Source organism: Microcebus murinus, chromosome 1 (genome assembly GCF_040939455.1).
Source record: "Microcebus murinus isolate Inina chromosome 1, M.murinus_Inina_mat1.0, whole genome shotgun sequence".
Lineage (NCBI taxonomy): Eukaryota > Metazoa > Chordata > Mammalia > Primates > Cheirogaleidae > Microcebus > Microcebus murinus.
This window is the reverse complement of record NC_134104.1, coordinates 797,532-819,602: the sequence shown is the minus strand read 5'-3', so window position 1 is coordinate 819,602 and position 22,071 is coordinate 797,532. Positions and strand designations below refer to the sequence as shown.

At 40.9% G+C, this 22,071-nt stretch overlaps 1 protein-coding gene across 12 annotated transcripts in view; it reads left to right on the top strand.

The window, feature by feature from the left end:
- Positions 1 to 22,071, top strand: part of PCBP3 (poly(rC) binding protein 3) — a 254,498-nt gene that overhangs the window by 67,015 nt on the left and 165,412 nt on the right. For 9 of the 12 annotated variants that reach the window (XM_012780059.2, XM_012780057.2, XM_012780049.2 and 6 more), the window contains one exon: positions 17,969 to 18,006. The exons of 2 other annotated variants lie outside the window; for them this stretch is intronic. The gene's annotated coding sequence lies outside the window, so the exon portion shown is untranslated. Of the gene's footprint in view, positions 1 to 788; positions 3,599 to 17,968; positions 18,007 to 22,071 lie in introns of those variants that run through there. One more of the 12 variants, XM_075997745.1, reaches the window with a different exon arrangement.

Below are 22,071 nucleotides of genomic sequence, written 5' to 3'. Positions count from 1 at the left end.
TTTTTTTTTTTCTTTATTCCATTAATATGATTTATTGCAGTGATTGATTTTTGGTTATTAAATCAACCTTGCATTTTTGGTATAAATCCTACTTAGTAATCAATATATTGCTAGATTTCGTTTGCTAGTATTTTGTTGTGAAGTTTTGCATCTATATTTTTTAAGAGACGTTGGTCTGTAGTATTCTTTGTCTGGTTTTGAGTTCAGGGTAATACTGGCTTCATAGAATGAGCTGGGAAGTAGCCTTTTCTTGTCTGTCTGTTTTTTGAGACAAGAGTCTCACTCTGTCACCCGGGCTAGAGTGCTGTGGCATCAGCCTAGCTCACAGTAACCTCAAACTCCTGGGCTCAAGCAGTCCTCCTGCCTCAGCCTCTCCCCAGTAGCTGGGAGGCATGCACCACCATGCCTGGCTAATTTTTTATATATATATATTTTAGTTGTCCAAGTAATTTCTTTCTATTTTTTAGTAGAGACAGTGTCTCGTTCTTGCTTAGGCTGGTTTCGAACTCCTGACTTTGAGCAATCTGCCTGCCTCGGCCTCCAAGTGTGCTAGGATTACAGGTGTGAGCCACCGCACCCTGGCCCCTTGTCTGTTTTTTTAGAAGAGTTTGTAAGGGATTGGTATTAATTCTTTAAACATTTGGCAGAATTCACTAGTGAAGCCATCTGGTCCTGGACTTTTCCTTATGGAAAGTTTTGGATTACTAACATAATCTCTTTATTTGTTTTAGGTTTATTTAGATATCTCTTTCTTGAGTCAGTTTCTATATATGTTTCTAGGAATTTGTTCATCTAGTTTATTTAATTTGTTGATATAAAATTGTTCATAGTATTTTCTTATACTCCCATTTTATTTCCATGAGGTTGGTAGTAATGTCCCCTCTTTCATTCCTTATTTTAATAATTTGAGTCTTCTCTTTTTTCTTTGTCATTCTAGGTGAAGGTTTGTCAATTTTATTGATTTTTTTCAAGGAGCCAACTTTTGGTTTTGTTTTCTCTTCTGTATTTAATTTCTTTTTGCCCTAATATTTGTTTTCTTCCTTCTGGTTACTTTGTGTTTAGTTTTCTCTTGTTTTATTAGTATCTTCAGGTGGAAATTTTTAGGTTACTGAGTTGACTTCTTTCTTGTTTTTTAAACATGGTACTCACAACTTTGAAGAACTCCCTCCTCTACTGGTGTCTGCAGGCTGCTGGCTCTCAAGGCAGCTTTAGAGCTGGGGGAGGGGAAGGGAGTAAGGTATGTCAGAATGCCACAGGGCTTGGTGTTCTTACCAAGAGCGGACTGTTTTTCTTGAATAAATGATCCTTGTATTGCTGCAAGCCTTTGATTAATTTCCAGAGTTCTTGAAAAGTTAATTAGGACAATTTTGCCTGTGTTCTCATTGCTTTTATGGAGAGGTAAGCTGTCAGTGGTCATTACTCTGCTGTTCCCAGTGATGTCATCTACCTACTATGTTTTATTGTGAACATTTTTCACAAAATACATGTGATTGCCACAGGATATTTTATGGAAATTGATTAACCATTTCTAGATGTCAGAAGGAAATAAAAGTATAGGAGTAGTCAGCCAAGTTTGGAAAAGAACAGCAGTGCAGGGCTGCCTGTCCCCTCTGATACTGAGACACCCTGTGACATGAAGTGGTGAGAAGAGCTTGGAGCTTGTGCTCAGCAGGGCTGAGCAGGGCACCTAGAACCCCACTTTTGAAGGAGGAGGTCAGTGTGTGAGAAAGTTCTCCCTTGAGTCAAACCCAGCCAGGCTGAACTTGGGGAATGTGCTGCATTGTGTGCTTGGCTCTGGGGCATCTGGCCAGCTGTTTACAGTCTTCACCCTGTGGCAAGGCCGGTTTCACCTCAGAGGTGGGGCTGTATGGCTGCACTCCTGCGAAGGGGCTGTGCAGGGAGGCTCCGCAGTGCACCTGGGTAACTTGGTGACCGCCCTGGGTGTCCACAGCAAAGGGGAGGAGCAGCCAGATGTTCTCAGAGGCCATGATGGGAGAGCTGAGGAGAGAGACGGAAGAATTGGCTGAGGGGTGAGAACAAGCGGTCCACAGGGACACTGGGCACATGGGCAGGCGTTTTTCAGTCTGACTTCTCCAATCTTGATGCCACATCTGGAAACTAAAGGATTGCCGGATTTTAGAACCTCTAGAGGGTAAAATCACCAACTACCAATTCAAAGGCCAGTGAGAGGAGGTAGGAATGTGTAGTAGCCAAGAGACAGTAGAGAAGGCATCTCCAGATTGACACTTAAGAGATAAGCCGCTGGGAAATGGCAAAGGTCTTCAGTCAGCATCCACTAGGCTTTTGTACCTCAAGAAGAACACCTACTGCTATTTGTACTTATTTAGGGCTCAATATGTTAACTATGTATGCTAATCAATTTTTAAAAACAATGTAAGCAGTGTTAGAAATTATCTTTTTAAATGCATTAGCAGTAAAAGTATGCAGAAATACAATGATTATGAAATTTATTATAACATTTGGATGTTTGAGAAACATCTGCACTGTAGTTTTAATTCTCTGTCACCTCTGTAGGTTTACCTGTGCAGGGTTGCAGTGTTTTTTACAGATGCTGCTTATACCTCGCTTGTGTGGATAACCTCCGGCAGCTCTGAAATTGTACCTCAGCCTAGCAGGGTGTGGGATTCTCATCTTAGACTAGTTTTTTGGCAGATTGGGCAGCTTAGTTGCATGATCTACGATGATTTGGACCTGGAGTTCAGCCTGAGCTCCCGTTTCAGTCTTAAACTGAAATAATAATTACTCTCTCAGATGCTAATTGCCATAGCTTGGCTGGGGGCACTTTCAGCTGCTGCATTGTGCTACCCCTGGGCATGTGAAGGTGCCCCACTTTCTGGTCAGAACGCTAGGTTGCAGGCCCTCTGATTTCTTCCTGCCTCTAGTCATGGAAGCAGGAACTTGGTAAAAGAACTTTTATTTAATGAGAAGTAGTATTAGAGTCTAAATTGGCTCCAGGGTTGTCCATGAATATTTGTTGAGACTACTTTTAGTGAGAGAAGAACTGGAGACAAACCTAGTATGGCTCTGTGTTTATGGTGATTCCCTCTGCTCCTGCCCCCCAGGTTAATTCTATTATTAATTAAATTCTTTTAAAAAATCATGAAAAATATGAAAAACACCAGAAAACAGCTGGGCACAGTGGCTCACGCCTGGTATTCTAACACTTTGGGAGCCTGAGGCCTGACGATCACTTGAGGTCAGAAGTTCAAGGCCAGCCTGAGCAAGAGCAAGACCCCATCACTACAAAAAAAAAAAAAAAAAAAAAAAGAGAAATTAGCGGGAGTGGTTGGCATGCACCTATAGTCCCAGCTATTCGGGAAGCTAAGACAGGAGGATCACTAGAGCCCAGGAGTTTGAGGCTGAATTGAGCTACGATGATACAACTGCCCTTCACCTGGGTGACAGCAAGACCCTGTCTCAAAAAAAACACGCAAAAAAAAAAAAAAAACAGGAGAATTTCTTCTGCCATACAGTTGAAACTTTGCTTTGCTGTTGAATGTTGAGCAGGTATTTCCCGAAAGGAGCATGAACACCAACACACCTGGAAGGATGCCACACCTCACCCTTATTGATTGAGGTAAATGCATGTTCTTCATTTTCTCTGACCATCTTACAGGCATGTATTTTGAGAAGGTTTATGATACAGAGTTTTGGCAAGGAATCATAGAGACCAAGATTGTCATTTCATGTGTCTCAGAGGGTGATTTTAGGGAAACAAGTTTTTGGAAGGCTCTTTGTTGATATGTATGAGAAGCTTTAAAAATATTTAATGCACTTTGGCTGAAAATTTTACTCTTATGACTTAATCTTCAGGAGATAATCAGATAAGCACTAAGTTTATGTACAGAGAATGTTCATTACAGCATTAATTTAAATAATTAACAATTGAGAGCAGCCCAAATACCCATAATAGAGGATTTAGTAAATCATTTATTGTACTTCACAGCACAATAGACTGTTAGGCAGCAATTAGTGTGTATAGAAATGATTCAGGACATGAAAAAATGTGCACAGTATACTGGCACATAAGTCAACAATACATGTAAAATAGTCTGTATGACAAAGAATATGGAGTGTGTGTGTGTGCATATCTGTGTATATTTCAGAGGCCTCAAAGAGTACAACCAGAAGTTTTTCCAGTATCTGTCTCTGAGAGCTGGGATTATTGCTCGTATCTGTTTTCATACATTTCTGAAGTTTCAAAATTTTCCAAATTGAACATGTGTATCACTTATATACTTACAGGAGAAACAGTATGTTTTTATTAGTAGAGAAGAATTGTGTGAATGATAATCTGATTTTGAGATACACAAGCATTTTTCTTAGCATAAAAGTAATCTAATCTCAAATAATGTTGATTTCATAGGCAAATTTCTTTGAATATAAACATTAAGAGGATAAAAATAAAACTTTATAAATATTTTCCACAAATATTACAGATACAGATATGCTACATTGTTCTTAGAGAACATATAACGGATCTCATTTCGTTTTAAAAACTATATAGGCAGACGCTATAACAAGAAAGTACTAGAACATATACTTCACTGCTATCAGTGCTACCTGGGAATTGGAGGTCCTTTTAAGTATATTTTTTTGCAATTTTCTGTACCTTCCATGCTTTTCACATAAAGAGCAGACGTGTTCTGCAACCATAGGACACACGGTTGTGTCTGGGGAGCAGGGTCTGAGCACATGCCCTGCCACCATGGAGGTTCTGGTCAGGGCTGTGCAGAACTAATTTCTCATCACTAGTGGTGATCATATGAGGAGTTGTTTAGAAAGTCTAGTAGACGTGTTTTAGGAACATCCTAGTGAAAGACTAGATGGACTTCCTGTGTCTAGTTCTTGCAATGAGAGCGACCTGCTCAGGAAAATAGGAAAGTAAAAATAGTGAAGTTTAAAATTTTAATTTAATAAGTCCATGTACTAACTGACATTGAAACAAAAATCCTTTCATGTTGATAGTGAATCAAGTCCATCAATAATATAATTTTAAAAGATTGAAATATCAGTGTGTATGTTTATGTTCACATACAGCTACAGTATGATCTAAAATAGAAAAATGAAATAAAAAGGACACCCTGCCTGGAAGCAGGAGGCGCTGCAGGCAGGATACTGAACTTCTAAGTGGAGGAAACTTGCAGCCCAGCCATGGTGTGGCCAGCACACCATGCACTTTGGATACTGGGCAGGGGTCAGGCTTGGGGCCTGCGGGATCTGCATTCTCTGGCCTCCTTAATCACGTCATGGCCTTGCATTGGACTTAACATGCTATTTTTGAGGTGGAGGAGTAAAGAAATTCACCCCTGACTGCTGCCTTCTCCTTTCTGCCGAGACCGTCACGAAGAGTGGTAATTATTTAGAAATGATGATTGCACTCTGGATTCTTTGGTAGGAATTAAGTTGAATCATCCTTGCCTGTCCTCCTGTACAAGCACTTTTAAACCCCAGTTACCCTACCTCCTGACTTCTTGTTGGCTGTAGAAGTCTCAATTCATTCTCTTGCAGGGGTTGAGTTAATGAGACACTGTCCCCTTGATTTGGAGGAATTCAGAGTCAGAGCTGTCTTTCTCCTGAAGTTGGATCCTTGCTATGGCCTATTTAGGTGTTGGGTAGAAACCTATAGCATTTGCCCTTCTTTCTTTGTTGAGATCTACCAAAGTCTGAGCTCCTATGGATACATTTAACACAAAGGAGACCAGTGAACAGATTCCTAGGAGCTGCATTTGCAAGTGTGTCCAGCTGTGAACCCCAGTGTTACCCCAAGTCATCATAAAGTATTCTCTGGAGTGGGCTAAAGTGCTGCCCCATGCCCTGCCGGTTTCACCTTGCTGCTTGCTCCTTTCTCAGTGGGGAAGCCCCACAGCCAATCCTGTGTGTAGGAAGGAGTCCCAGGTGAGATAGCTGGGGACCTCCTTGCCTTCACAGTGACAGGCCAGGCTATTCTGTGACAGAAGTTTAACACTCTGACGTGAGATGTTAGCAGTGTCGCTGTGTGTCAGATGTGGCTGCATGGGTGGTGCTGGGATGTAGAAGACCCTCCCTTGGCTGGAGAATGGCCCTCTGTCTACTGTTGTCAGGCGGCTTTGGTCTGAGTGCGAGGGAGGGAGTTCCTCTGTGAGGGAGAGCGTTACCTCCTGGGAGATGTTCTGGTTAGAATATTGCAGTATTCCATGAAACTCCTCTGTACCTAATAGTAGGAAAATTGCAGATAATAGCTCAAATAAGATAGCATGGCTGCTATTTATGTTGTGGCTAAATTTGTAGAAGGTATAACATTCCACTTGTTTCTTTTCCCTTATTACAGGTTTGTGTTTTAAAAAATATCTTTCTAATAAAAACATTCTGTGTGGGTGTGTGGTTTTACATGCAGTTCTGGGGAGTTTTTGCAAACCAATGGCAGCACAAGAGTGGGGCCAGGGGCGGAGAACCCACAGCTTTAAGGCCACATGTGGCCTTCTTGGTCCTTAAGTGCAGCCTTTTGACTGAATCCAAATTTTACAGAACAAATTCTGGATTTGTGGATTTGTGGCCAGGTGTGGTCAGTGGCAGCATCCACCCAGGTGCCCAAGCATGGGAAGTGCCCTGAACACTGAGCAGATGACATCCCATCAGAGAGGTCTGATGGTGTGTTTTTTCTTATTAGTGGAATTACAAGTATCCTGTGATAGGTACTGTGTCTTCCTTTTTTCCCTCTGCCCAATAAGTCTTATTTTATTCTGTGATTTTGCCCACAGATGTGGAGGCACGCATGTCCTGGGCCTCCCAGCAAGCTTGTCCTCTGCGCTGTCCTTCCCCTTTGGGTCCTGCCACTCAGGAGAGTGCCCTCACTGCGTGTGGCCCTGTGGGTAGCTGCCTGTCTGTCTTCCCTCTGTCCGAGTGTGTGCCTGCCTGTCAAGCCTGTGCTGAGGGTCTGTCCCACAGGTGCCTTCCAGGCCCTGGGGGTGGCACGGGAGGTGGCACAGGACACACAGATGGGGTCTTTGCCACCCTGGGAGTGAGGGACCAAAACCAAAGAAAAGGATTTAAAAACATAGCAGGCACCTGCTAGATGGAGAACAGGAGAATGACCAAGAGTGGCTGAGAGGCTTCCTGACAGGCGGTCACGGAGGCCTCTCTGAGGAGGTGGTGATCATTTGGGTGCAGGAGGGAGCAGGCATGTGTCCAGGCAGGAGGAGTGGCTGGAGTGGAGGCCCGAGGTGGGATGAGTCTGGAGAGAGGAGGGCGAGAGAGGACTGGCTGTGGGGTCAGGACAACAGGGCTGCTGGGTGTGCTGAGGAGGGCAGAGTCACCCTCAGTGCATGGACAGCCACCGTCCACATGCTACATCAGTCTGCAGGGGCCCAGGTGAAGTGCTTGTCAGGTGGGCTGCGTGAGGACAACTGGGGAGGACTCTGAGGAGCCTGAGCTGCTCCGAGGGACGATCTGGAAAGGGTCATGGCTGAGGTGGCTGGCGCTAAGGACTTGGTCTTGGACCTTAGGTAACAGACATGCAGTTGGTTTGGTCAGGTTGGCAGTTGATACAGGAGCTTAGGGGGAAGTCTGGGCAAGGAGGTTAATTTAGGAAATTGTCAATAGAGAAAGATGCTGTGGACTGGGTGGGCTCATCTGGGGAAGTGAGTGAAGTTGTTGCAGAAGAGCAGGGAGCCCTAGTCACCCTTGTGCCTTCTGTCCTGGGAGCTCCTGCCCCAGCTCCCTGTACTCAGGAGCTCTAGTGCTTTCACTTTTCATGCCCCCAGCCTGGCCGTCTCCCGTCAGTGGGTTGCATGCACGTGATCCAGCCTGATCTGTCCGACTCTGTGCGGCACACAGGGCCCACCGCTCCTGATGTTTATATCTCCCTCTTCGCGCTTGTCTGTGCATTAGATTTCCTCCACCACAGCATTGAGGAGTTGAGAAAAGGGTGTCTGTGTGACCTGCACACTTTGCTCTTATCATCGGTCTGGCTGGTCTGGACCATGTGCTTCCCCCTTTCCCCAACAGACCATCTTCTCAACTGCAAATATTTTTCCTATTTTTAAAACTAAGTTGTTTATTTTGTTTACTGAAAAAAACCTCCAAGATTTATATTTAGGAAAAGGAGAGCTTTATTTCTCATAAATGTTGCAGCCTATGGTGGCCACTCCAGCACGCTGGGAAGCAGAGCCCCAAACATAAGGCAGGAACACATGCTTTGAGGCAGGGACAATGGGAACAGGAGTTTTTGCTCAGCGGAATGTCCATGAATGGGAGAAGAGGAAACACACACATGTGCAGCTGTGCTTTACACCTCTCATCTTTATACCTCTCTTCTTGGCTGGAAACTCAGTTTTAAGGTTTCTCTGGAGTCCTCTTAGCCAAGAGGGGTCCATTCAGTCAGTGGGGAGGCTTAGGATTTTACTTTTAGTTCACGGTTTTCTTATTGAATGTTGAAAATTGTTCATATATATATATATATGTTTTGGGTACTGTCCTTTATAGGGTACATGTTTGGCAAATATTTTCTCCCAGTCTATAGCTTGACTTTTCATTTTTATAAGAGTGACTTTTGAAGATCAAAAGTTTTGAATTTTGATAATATCCAACTTACCAATTTTTTCTTTTATAATTAATGCCGTTTGTCGTACTTAGGAATTCTTTATGAAATTAAAAGTCTGTAAGATATTCTCTTGTTTGTTCTTATAATAGTTTTATAGTTTTGACTGTTGCATTTAAGTCTATGATATATTTTTAGTTAATTCTGTACATGATGTGAAGAAAATGTAAGGTTCTTTTTTTATTTTGTTTTTTGTATATGATGTGCATTTGTCCCAGCACCTCTCTTTCTCTAGTTTATTTCCTTTGTATATTTCCATACAAATTTTAGAATCATCTTAGCCTTCTGTTTTTTTTTTAATTCAGGATATTATGGGGGTATGAACATTTTAGTTACATGTATGTGTTTGCCTTGCCCAAGCCAGGGCTATAAGTGTGTCCTTCCCCCATAGAGTGCGCTCAGCTTCCATTAGCTGTGGGTTTACCCACCCGCCCCACCTGACTGGCACCTAGTGAGTATTACTACCATGTGAACACCTTAGTGTTGGTCAGTTAGTACCAATTTGATGGTGAGTACATGTGGTGTATGTTTTTCCATCCTTGTGATACCTCACTTAAAAGGATGGGCTCAATCTCTATCCAGGATAATATTAGAGGTGCTAGATCACCATTGTTTTCTGTGACTGAGTAGAACTCCATAATATACATATACCACATTTTATTAATCCACTCATGTATTGATAGGCACTTGACGTGTTTCTATATCTTTGCAATTGTGAATTGCGGTGCCGTAAACATTCGGGTGCAGATGTCTTTATTATAGAATGTCTTTTTTTTTTCACCTTTGAATAGATGCCTAGTAGTGGGAATGCTGGATCAAATGGTATTTCTATTTTTTTTAGCTCTTTGAGGTATCTCCAAATTACTTTCTATAGGGGTTGTACTAATTTGCAGTCCCACCAGCAGTGTAAGAGTGTTCCAATCTCTTCACATCCACGCCAGTATTTGTTGTTTTGGAAGTTTTTGATAAAGCCATTCTCACTGGATTTAGGTGATATCTCATTGTGGTTTTGATTTCCATTTCCCTAATGATTAGAGCTGTTGAGCACTTTCTTATATGTTTGTTGGCCATTTGTCTGTCGTCTTTTGAAAAGTTTCTGTTCATGTCCTTTGCCTATTTATTAATAGGGTTGTTTGATTTTTTTCCTATTGATTTTCTTAAGTTCTGTATAGATTCTTGTTATCAGCCCTTTATTGGATGTGTAGAAAGCAAATATTTTCTCCCATTCTGTAGGTTGTCTATTCACTCTAATAGTTACCTTGGCTGTGCAGAAGCTTTTTAATTTGATCAGGTCCCATTTGTTTATTTTTGTTACTGCTGTGATTGGTTTGGGGGTCTTCATAAATTATTTGCCTAGGCTGATGTCTCAAAGGGTCTTCCCAACATTTTCTTACAGAATTCTTAAGGTTTCATGCCTAGGTTTAAGTCTGTTATCCATTGTGCATTGATTTTTGTGAGAAGTGAGAGGTGGGGATTCAGTTTCAATCTTCTGCATGTGGATATCCAGTTTTCCCAGCACCATTTGTTGAATAGAGATTCTTCTCCTCAATGCATATTTTTGTCTGCTTTTTTGAAGATTAAATGACAATATGAGGATGGTTTTATATCTGGGATCTCTGTCCTATAACAAAGGTCTGTATCTTTGTTCTTGTGCCAATACCATGCTGTTTTGGTTACTATAACCTTGTAGTAAAGTTTGAAGTCTGGCAGACTGATGCCTCCCAGTTTGTTCTTTTTGCTTGGCTATACAAGGTCTTCTCTGGTCCCAGACGAAGTAGAATGATTTTTTCTAAATCTGTAAAGAATGATGGTGGTATTTTGATAGGGATTGCATTAATTTTGTAGATGACTTTAGGTAGTATGGACATTTTAACAATATTGATTCTAGCAATCCATGAGCATGGTAGGGATTTCCATCTGTTTACACCTTCTACAGTTTATTTTCTCAGTGTTTTGTAGTTCTCCCTATATGTCTCTCACCTGCTTTGTTAAATGTATTCCTAAGTATTTAATTTTCTTTGATGCCATTGTGAAAGGTGTTGCATCTTTGATTTGATTTTCAGCTTGACCGTTGTTGGCGTATATAAATGCCACTGATTTGTGTGCATTAATTTTGTATCCTGAGACTTCACTGAATTCATTTATCAATTCCAGGAATCTCTTGGTTGACTCCTTGGAATTTTTTTGATACAATAACATATCATCGGCAAAGAGTGAGGTTCGACCTTTTCTGCTCCCATTCAGACACTCTTAATTCCTCTCTCTTTTCTGATTGCTCTGGCAAGGACGTCCAGCACTATGTTGAATAGAAGTGGAGATGGTGAGCAACTTTGTCTGGTTCCTGTTCTAAACAGGAATGCTTTCAATTTTTCCCCATTCAGTGTGATTTTGGCTGTGGATTTCTCATATATGGACTTAATAATTTTAAGGAATGTCCCATCTGTGTCTATTTTGTTAAGCGTTTTTATCATAAAAGTGTGCTGGATTTTATCAAATGCTTTTTCTGTATCAATTGAGAGAATTACATGGTCTTTGTTCTTGCTTTTATTTATGTGGTAAATTGCATTTATAGATTTGTGTATGTTAAACCAGCCTTGCATCTCTGGGATAAAGCCTACCTGGTCATGCTGAATTATTATTATTATTTTTTTTTTGAGAAAGAGTCTCACTCTGTTGCCTGGGCTAGAGTGTCGAGGCATTAGCCTAGCTCACAGCAACCTCAAACTCCTGGGCTTAAGCAATCCTTCTGCCTCAGCCTCCCAAGTAGCAGGGACTACAGGCATGTGCCACCATGCCTGGCTAATTTTTTCTATATATTTTTAGCTGTCCAAGTAATTTCTTTGTATTTTTAGTAGAGACGGGGTCTCATTCTTGCTTATGCTGGTCTCAAACTCTTGATCTTGAGCCATCCTGCCTTGGCCTCCCAGAGTGCTAGGATTACAGGCATCAGCCACCACGCCCAGCTGTGAATTATTTTTTTGATGCACTTTTGTATTAGGTTTGCTAAGATTTTCTTGAGGATTTTTGCATCTCTATTCATGAGGAATATTGTTACTCCACAACACAGAGAAGAATGCTATTCTCCCCAACTCATTCTATGAGGCCAATATCACCTTGATACCAAGGCCAAGAAAGTACACAACAAAAAAAGCCTTCTCTGATTTTAATTGAGATTGCATGTAGTTGATAGATTAGCTTGTGGAGGTTGGTATCTTGTTAAATAGAAGTGCTAAGTGGGACATCCTTACTTTGTTCCTGAATTTAGGGGTAAACATCGAGTCTTTCACCCTTATATATGATGGTATAATAGCTATAGGTTTTAACTAGAGGTACTTTATCAGGTTCAGAAAGTACCCTTATATTCCCAGTTTGTTGAGAATTTTTATCATGAGTAACATTTGATCATATGGTTTTGCTATTTTAATCTGTTTATATGGTAAATTACATTGATTTTTTTTTTTTTTTTAAAAGCTTAACCCAGTTGCACTTCTGGAAGAAACCCACTTTGTCATAGTGTATTTTTTATACTGTTGGATTTTTTTTCTTTTTTATTCCAGCATATTATGGAGGTACAAATGTTTAGGTTGCATATATTGCCCATGTCCCCCGTCCCCCCCCAGTCAGAGCTTCACGTGTGTCCATCACCCAGATGGTGTGCATCATACTCATTATGTATGTATGTACCCATCCCTTCCTCCATCCTCCCATCTGCCCGATGCCCGATGAATGTTATTCCTATATATGCACTTAGGTGTTGACCAGTTAAAACCAATTTGATGATGAGTACATGTGGTGCTTATTTTTCCATTCTTGGGATATTTCACTTAATAGAATGGGTTCCACCTCTATTCAGGATAATACAAGAAGTGCTATATCACCATTGTTTCTTGTGGCTGAATAGTACTCCATGGTATACATAGCCCACATTTTATTAATCCACTCATGTATTGATGGCCACTTGGGTTGTTTCCACATCTTTGCAATTGTGAATTGTGCTTCTTGTAAAAATTGGAGTGCGGGTGTCTTTTTTATAGAATGTCTTTTGTTCTTTTGGGTAGATGCCCAGTAATGGGATTGCTGGATCAAATGGTAGATCTACTTGTATCTCTTTGAGGTATCTCCATATTGCTTTCCACTGAGGTTGTACTAGTTTGCAGTCTCACCAGCAGTGTATGAGTGTTTCTATCTCTCCACAACTAGGCCAACATTTATTGTTTTGGGACTTTTTGATAAAGGCCATTCTCACTGGGGATGAGTGGTATCTCATTGTGTTTTTGATTTGCTTTTCCCTGATGATTAGAGATATTGATTTTTATATGCTAAAATTTAAGAATTTTGGTATTATATTTCTGAGGAATATTGATGTATTTTTTTATAATATCTTTTTCTGGTTTTTGGTATCAGGTTAATATTTGTCTTATAGAGTGAATTGAGAAGTTTTCCCTCATCTTCAGTTTTCTGGATGAGTTAGTAAGGAATTGGTATTATTTCTTGTTATTTTCCTTGTGGGAAGGTTTTAACTTGAACTAAATGTCTTCTATATATGTAGGGTTATTTAATTCTTCTTGAGTTTTTATGGTTTGATTCTTCTAAAAATTTGTTCCATTTAAGCAGGCAAATTTACTGACATGTAGTAGTTCACAACATTCCCTTATTATTCTTTATTATTTTATTGAGGTGAAATTCACTTAACATGCAATAAAACATTTTAAAGTGTATAATTCAGTGACATTTGGTGCATTCACAATGTTGTAAAACCACTACCCAGTTTCAGACTTTTTCAAAACTTTTCCATCACCCTAGAGGAACACCACAGACCTATTAAGTAATCATTCCTCATTTCCCCCTTTCCCTATCTGCTAGAAACCACTAATCTACTTTTTGTCACCATGGATTTGCCTGTTCTGGATATTTCATGTATATGAAATCATACAATATATTACCTTTGAGCCTGGCTTCTTTGACTTAGCATAATATTTTCAAGGTTCATCTATATTATAGTATGTATCAGTACTCCATTCCTTTTTATGGCTGCAGAATATTCCATTGTATTGCACCATAACTTGCTTATCCATTCACCTGTTGGTGGACGTTTGGGTGGTTTCCATACTTTGACTATTGTGAATGGCACTGTTGTGAACAAGTTTCTAAGTCCCTATTTTCAATTTTTTTCGGGTATATACCCAGGAGTGGAATTGTTGAGTCGTGGTGATTCTAGATTTAACTTTTTGAGGAACTGCCAAATTGTTTTCCACAGCAACTGCACCACTTTACATTTTCACCAGTAGTTACAAGGGTGCCTATTCCTCCAGGTCCTCACCAATACTTATTTTACTCTTTTTTGATTATAGCCATCCTAGTAGCTGTGAAGTGATATCACATTCACATTGTGGTTTTGACTTAATTACCATTTTAATGTCTTTTGTATCTGTAGTTATGTTTTATTAATCATTCTTGATGGTAATTTGTGTCTTCTCCTTTTTTTCCTGGTCTGTGTGGCTAGATCTGTATCAATAATATTTATTTTACTAAAGAACCAACTTTTGGTTTAGTTAATTTTCTGCACTTTTAAAATTGCTTTCCAGCTCATAGATTTCTACTTGTATCTTTATTTTCTTTCTTCTGTTTCCTTTGCTCTTTTTGTTTTAGTAAGCTTAAGTAATTGATTTGAGATCTTTCTTTTTTTCCCTAATACAGTTATTTAGTGCTATAATTTTTCCTCTTGTTACTGCTTTTGTTGCCTCAACATTTTGTTATGTTGTGTTTTCATTTTTATTCAGGTCAAAATGTTTCCTAATTTCAACTGTGATTTTCTTCTTGGTCCCATTGTTATTTAGACATATGCTATTTATTTTCCAAGTTTTTTGGAGGGTTTCTCAGATCCCTTTTTTGTCATTGATTTATAATTTAATTCCATTGTGGTCAGGAAACATTTTTCTTATTTAATTCAGGAAACATTTTTCTTATTTAATTCCTTTAAAGATTTATTGAAAGTTTTTTTAATTACTCAGAGTGTGATCTTTGAAAATATTTCATGATGACTTGAAAAAATATGTATTCTATTATAATTGTGTGGAGTCTGCAAATGTCAATTAAATGCTGTTGGATGATAATGTTGTTTGTATCTCTTATATCCATTACTGCTGTTTGAATGTCTGTTTCTTTTGGTTCTAAATTTATATCTTTGCATTGTATGTTTTTAAGCTCTTAATTAGATGCATAAACCTTTAGGGTTATTTCCTCTTGATGAATTGACCCCTTTATTATTATGTAATGCCCTTTTTTATTTCTGGCAGTATTTTCTCTGAAACCTACTTTTTATAATGATAATATAGTCACTCCAGCTTTCTTTTGATTAGAGTTAGCATGGTACATTTTTTTCCCATCCTTTTTCTTTTAACATATGTATACATCTATATTTAAAATAGGTTTCCTATAAATAACATATAGTGTGATCTGCTTTGGTATCCAATCTTAAAGTCTCTGCATTTTAATTGGGATGTTTAGACCACTTATATTTAATGTGATTATTGATATGTTTGGGTATAAATCTGTCATTTTGCTATTGGTTTTCTATTTTTCACATCTGTTATTAGAGGGTTTTTTTTCTGCCTTATTTTGAATTGAGTGCTTTTTATTTTCAATTTTATCACCTTTACTAGCTTATTAGCTTTATCTCTTTGTTTTTAGAAATTGCTTTGGAATTTATTGTAGATGTCCTTAACGTATCTATCTTCTAGTCTATATCTTTGGTATAGTAATACTATACCAAACCACATATAGCATAAGAACCTTACAACAGTGTACATCTCCCATCTCCTGGCCTTTATATCATGGTTGTCATGTTATTCTCTAATATATATATTGTTATAAGCCCCGTAATACATTACTATTATTTTTGCTTTAAATTGTCTATTTTCTTTGAAAACAATCTTAAAGATTAAGAAAAAAGACTTTTAAATTTATTTATGTATTTATTGTTTCCGTGTTGTAGATCCAGATTTCCTTCTGATATTTTCCTTTTGTATTTTAGACTTCCTTTAATAGTATTTGTAGTTCAGATGTGTTGGGTGATGCATTATTTTAGCTTTTGTTTGTAAAAGTCTTCATTTTACTTTTGTACTTGAAAGTTATTTTCACTATAGTAGTCCATGTTGACAGCTTTTTCTTTCTTTACTTTATAGATGTTCTGTCAGCTTCTGGCTTGCACTGTTTCTGAGAGGTTCTTTGTCCACCATGTCTGTGTTTGTCCCTCTGTACATAATGTTTCTTTATTTAGAAAATGAATTTTATTGTGTGTATTTAAGGAATACAAAATGATGTTATGGAATACATACAAATAGTAAAAAGGTTCCTACAGTGAAGTAACTTAACATATCCATCATCTCACATAGGCGCTTATTTTTGTTTTGTTTGTTTTATGGCAAGAGCAGCTAATGATAGCTTTTTAGCTGCTCTTGCCATAATATTTATTTATTTTTTTTCTGGCTGCTTTTAAGATTTTCTTTTTAGGTAATTTGGTTATGATGTGCATTGGTTTAATTTCCTTCATGTTTTATGTAGGTTGGGGATTGGTGACCTTCTCGGATCTATGTATGGGTGCATAACTTTCATCCATCCATTAAAAATTTTTTTTGTCATCATTATCCTGTACCCCTCTTCTGGGTTTCCAGTTACACATATATTTCTATCTTTTGGGAAGAGGGAATCTTTCTCTTTCTGTTTCATTTTAGATAGTTTTTGTCTGCACAGATTGTTCTGTCTGCACATTGACTAATCTTTTCTTTCGTAGCGTCTAAAGTGGTGTTAATCCCAGTCAGTGCATTTTTTTAAATCTCAGATGTATTTTTCATCTTTGGATGTTTGAGTTGGGTTTTTCTTAAAGTGCTTTTCTTGTCTCTCCTTAGCGTTTTATGCTTTCTTCTATCTTTTTAACATATGCAATATATTTCTAATAGTCATTTTAATGTTTTTGTATACTAATTATCTCCTTTTGAAATATTTGGGTCTGCTTATTGACCAACAATTCTCATTATTAAATATATTTTCATGCTTCTTTACATGCTGGTATTTTTTAGATGGTTGAAAGATATTGTGAATTTTATTATTGGGTTCTGTATTTTAAAAAATATTTGGTACTTTGTTTTGGAGTGCAATTAAATTACTTGGAAAGCTTAAATCCTTTAGTGGCTAATTAAACTTTGTTAGGCAGTGCCTAGTTTAGTAACCAGTTGAATCTGGTGCTAGCGTGGCCCTACTACTGAGGCAGTGCCCTTCTGAGCCATCAGCCCAGTGTCCCCTGTGTTACGAGGTTTCTCTGGCTTAGTAGTTTGACTGTGAACATTCCCATATCTGTGTGAGCCATTGTTTGTCCTTTTCCTTTCTCTGGCTCCTCCCTGGCCACTGGTTGTTACTTGCTCAGTGTGCTGTCAGTGTTCACGTCAAGACTCCAAGGAATACACCACTGATCTCTGGAGCATTTCTCCATGCATCTCCTTTCTTTCTGGCCCTCTGCCCTTTAATTCTAGCTGCCCTCGCCTCCCTGAGTTCTCAGTGCTCTCTTTAGCTCAGGACTCCTCTGGCTGTGCCTGGATTCCCTTCTGCGGACTGGAACCCTGCCCAAGCTGTGGGCCGGGGCAGTCAGAGGACACGTTACATTTGTTTCCCTTCTCTCAGGGTTGTCCTGTGCTGCATGCTGTCTCATGCCTGAAAACCCTATTTGATGTATTTTTTCTGATTTTTAGTGGTTTGAGGTGGGAGAGTCAATCCAGCCACTGTTCCTCTGTCACAGGTAGACGGGCATGCTCTGTTCAGAGCCTCTTACATTCCTTTAGTCTTCAGTCACCTCTGGACAGAGGCCTTTTCAGCTATCTGCAGGAGTCTCTGTGGCATTGTTTACCTGCTCATTGAGTCTGCTCAGGGAGGGCTTCTCGGTCCTGTGGTCCAGGTGGGGCTCTTCCTAGTGGAGCTGAGGCCTGTGGCATCCTGGACCGGCCTGGTGACACCTCACTGTGTTCTTTTCCTTACTACTCTCCGCAGGTTCAGAGGGGTTTGGGGATCAGCTCTGCCCTAACTCCAGTTGCACTTAGGACTGTGGGATGCATCTTGGGGAGTCTGGAATTTGAAGCCTTTATCAGTATCTTTTCAGTTCCAGTTTAAAATGTAATCACTCTTTATGGAATTCTTTCTCTGGGAAACTGTCTTTGACCTTCCCAACGACTGATTTATAGATATGTTCTTCTAATAGATTACTTTGATTTGAAAAATTTGACATCTAAGGTGATAGGTGATTTTGACTTCTGTCTCTCTTTGGATTCTTTTCTACATATGGTTTTCAATTTTAATTATTTTTCCTTAAACTGTTTACAGGACTGTCTATGAGAGAGAAGCTCCTCATGTGATTCCATGTAAGTAGCACTTCTTATGATGCTGTCACAAAGGTTATGTCTTGCAGTTGAGTGACCCTTTTGTGCCCACTGATTTGTACAGTCCTGCTTGCACCTGAAGCTGCATGTCTTGCTGACCCCCTTGTGCCCTGTGGTTTTATGTCATGAGAGGGGCCTGTCACGGGTCAGCGTGCAACAGCATTGTGAGTGACGTGCATTACCTCCTGGCTTCTGTAGAACCAAGATTTAAAGAGGCAGTTTCCTTCTTTCCTGTTAACCTTTCTTCTCCAAAGTTAACCTGACCAGATAGTCCAGCACAGGCCTGAGGAGGGCCAGTTGTTAGCACACTTTGAGCTGATGTGCCTTTGTGCCTGTGTGTTGGCGCTGCTGCTGGCCTGGCAGTGGTGAGTGTGTGCTGTGGCCGTGGTGGCGCAGTGGTGCCTGCAACTACACGGTGGGTGGGTGACAGCTGTGGAAAGGACCTAGGCTCTCTGGCACACAGTGGCGCATACCTGTCTCAGATACCGCATTGTGGCCCTGACTCTAGTTTTGTAAAACTACCTTTAGATGATTCCTTTTGAAATTATCCTAAAGCGGTCTTTCTTTTACTAAAGCTTATAGCTGTTAGTTTAAAAAATTTTTAGCAAGAAAGTTGTTTTTACAGTCTTGTGTGGAAAACTAAAGCCATCATAATAGTTGCTCGTGCCAGTGAATCTCCTGTGTAGTACCTGCCGTCCTGATCTGCACATGTCATGTAGAGCTGCTCACATGGTCCCCACAGTGCCCTTCAAGTGGGCGTTGTTATTCTACCCACTTTCCTGCAGCTTGGAGAGGCGAAGGAACTTGCTCAAGTCACCCTGGTTGCAAGTGGCAAGGCTGGGATTCGAGCTGAGCCTCTGGTTTCATAGTAGCAGCCTAAGGGGGCTGCCTTGGCGATGTGGTGTTGAGTCCTGCCTTCCTTGACAGCAGCCCCGTGGCCTCTGTGGGGTCCTGAGCTCAGTGGATCCTGACGAGAGAGCTCCTGCACAGCCCACCAGCCTTCCAGAGCTGCCCCCACAGCAGAGCAGTGACTTAATCCGCAGCCCCTCAGACAAATGGTAGTGCCGGGCGGGAGGCCTGTGCGCCTGGGCACTTGGGCTGTGGGCGCCTGGTGCCTGGCTAACATCTGAAGAGCAGCGTTCTTATTAACAAATTGCTTGAACAAAGACTTTGTTCTTTCATTCATTCAGCAGATGTTTATGGTGTGCTTGTGATGTGCCAGGCACTCCTCCAGAATCCTGACATCCTTGTGGGGGGAAACAAAACATGAGTGTGATGAGTGAATACATCCCGTCAGCATGACGATGGCTGTGGAAGAAACAGAAGGGAAGGGTGTGAGGGTGATGCTGTGTGCAAACAGGCCATCAGCTCAGCCCCTGGGGAGCCAGCCTTGCCAGGGGTGCAAAAGAGAGCCTCATGGGGGAGTGCACAGGGGTAAGCCATAAGGTGCTGGGAGTGCAGGCTTCAGGGCCAAGGGGACATTGAGCAGAGGCTCAGGTCAGATGTAACTGGATGTCCACAAGCATCGAGGAGGTAGGAATAGCTGGAGCAGGGTGCGCAGGCAGCAGGGGCAGGACATGAGGTCAGAGTATAGCAGGGGACACCAATTCTGAGGCTGGCTCTCGGTCCACGTGGAATGGGGGCTGAGAATAGACCATAGAGGCTAAGTGTGGGAGCAGGGAGCCAGCTAGTGTTCTTCTCTCTGTACTCGATTATTGTTGTTTTTTAAACTAAAGCTGTTATAATACCTGCTTCTTACAGGAATCCAAATCCCTATTACCTTGGGACCAACCCTGTAATTGTATACATCTGGATCTAATTTTCACAGAAATCTCGAGGGAAGAGCCTCTGGACTCAGACATACAAACAATACCCTTTCTGCACTATGCCTCTTTTCCCTTCGACTTTGGTGTTGTCCATATTCCTCCCCCTGGCAGACAGGAAACTTGAGCTCAGACTCAGCCTATGGTTCTGGGGTGGAGTGAGCTGGCTGGAGTCACACTACCTGTCTCCAAGCTAGCACAGGCCCAGGGCAGCCAGCATGAGAGGTGGTCCGAGCCAGCACGGCTATTCTTGGCTACTCATTTTCTAGATGAACTTCAGGAATGATTTTCAAGTTAAAAAAGTTAATCATATTGAGATTTTGTTCCAAATGGATCCAATCTATAATTTAAATTGAAAACAGCTAATATTTTAACAGCATTTAGTTTCTGATATAGAAAGATCTTGTCTTTCCATGTATTCTCTTATTAGCCTTCAGTTACATTTATAGCCTTCTTGCTATAGGATTTCTCTTTTGAACTCTTTTCCAACTAATTAGTGTTATTTGATTATTATAATTGGATTTTTTCTATTGGATTTATCAAATATTTAACAGAATATAGGAAAACTATCAATTTCTAATATTTGGAGAGGGGAATATGTTAAAATGCTTTTATTTCCAAGACGGTTTCAGTTGAAATTTGGCATGTTCCTTCCTTGACCCAAAAGCATTCACCGTGAAGTATGCTTGTTGTAGCTGGCAGCTAAATATTCTTCATTAATCTACAGAAGCTTTCTTATACTGCTGTTATTTAAGTTGTTTGTTTTTTAAAATTGAAAGTGTAAGTTGCCTTTTATTAAATGTGTTCATGGCTGCTATTAAGATGGTCACATGATTTTCCCCTTTCCTCTTTTAATGTGTGAATTCTGTTGATTAAATTCCAAATGTTGATTCTTGGAATAAATCCTGTTAGGTCTTACTGATACTTTTTAATGCTCTTGCAGTTGTAATATGCTACCCATATTTTACTGGCACTAGAATAAGGGTTAACAATGCAGATGGGGCTGGAGTTAAGGTTAGCGTTAGGGTTGGGGTGGGGGTTACTGTGAGTTAGAGTTCCTGTGAAAGTTGGGGTTAGTGTTAGAGTTAGCTTCCATTGGCTTTGATATGTACTGACTTCTTGTTATTTGGGTTTTTATTACTTAATTCAAAACATTAAACATTTCTAGGTGTTTTCCCCCCATCTGGGAGGACTATCTTTTGTCGTTACATTTCTACCTTTAAAGCATCAGGTTTGGCCTGCACAGATCAGAGAGGGGCTGGGAACCCTTTGGGGTTGTGGTTGTCTTAGAGCTGTGGCAAGAGTGTGGCTGGGGGAGGTGGCTGTGGGGCTTGGGCACTAGAAAGGGAACCCACTGAGAGTGAGTCCCAGACCATCATGGGGCCACGGAGTATGGGCTGACCAGAGGGGAAGGTGGCCAGAGGGAGTCTATGTGGTTTTATGCTGCATGGCCCCAGGGAGGTGGAGCGATCACAGGTGAGGAAGAGAGCCTGGAGTTTGTGGAGAGCAGATGAACTTCTGAGTTAGACCTAAGAGAGAAGCTCCACTGGGGCTTTTGGAATCCCAGCTTGGCGCTGAGGGTGGTGTGTGGAGAGCAACAATCAGGCCCACAGAGGCTGTGGCTGGGGGCAGTTAAGCTGCTGAAACAGAGCTCCCAACTCAACAGCTCTGATAAAGTCAAGTTTGTTTCTCCTGGTGTTACAGTGCCGGGGTGGGAGGGGTGGGCTCTAGGTGGCCTGCCACTCTCAGCGTGTGGTTTCTGTCTTTTGCTTTGCTGTAAGGAATGCAGGTGCCTCTCATGTGTTCTCCAGCCTGTGGGAAGAGGAAGAGAGTGCAACAGAGGGCAGCTTCGTTTTAAGAATCTGAAGCCCCAGTTTTGTTAGCTTGTATCATGGCTGCAGGACTGGCTGTATACAACCGAGGGCCATGGTGACACTCTGTGTGTGCAGAGGAGGCTGGGCAGTGCATCCCAGGGCAGCCCCTGCTCAGCCAGAGCCCTGTGGTCATGGAGGAGGGAGAAGGGATTCGGGGAAGAGCTCTCTGCCTGCCGTAGGCAAGGGTGAGGGCCTAGGAGGCACTGAAGAATGATCAGGAGAGAACTAAGGGGGCACCTAGAGTCTCCCACACATCAGAGTGAGAGGAACTCACAGGAGCATTGGCGTTGTTTGAAAAACAGATGCGACGCCAGCATGGTGTTGTGTCGGGACATTGAAACCCAGCAGGT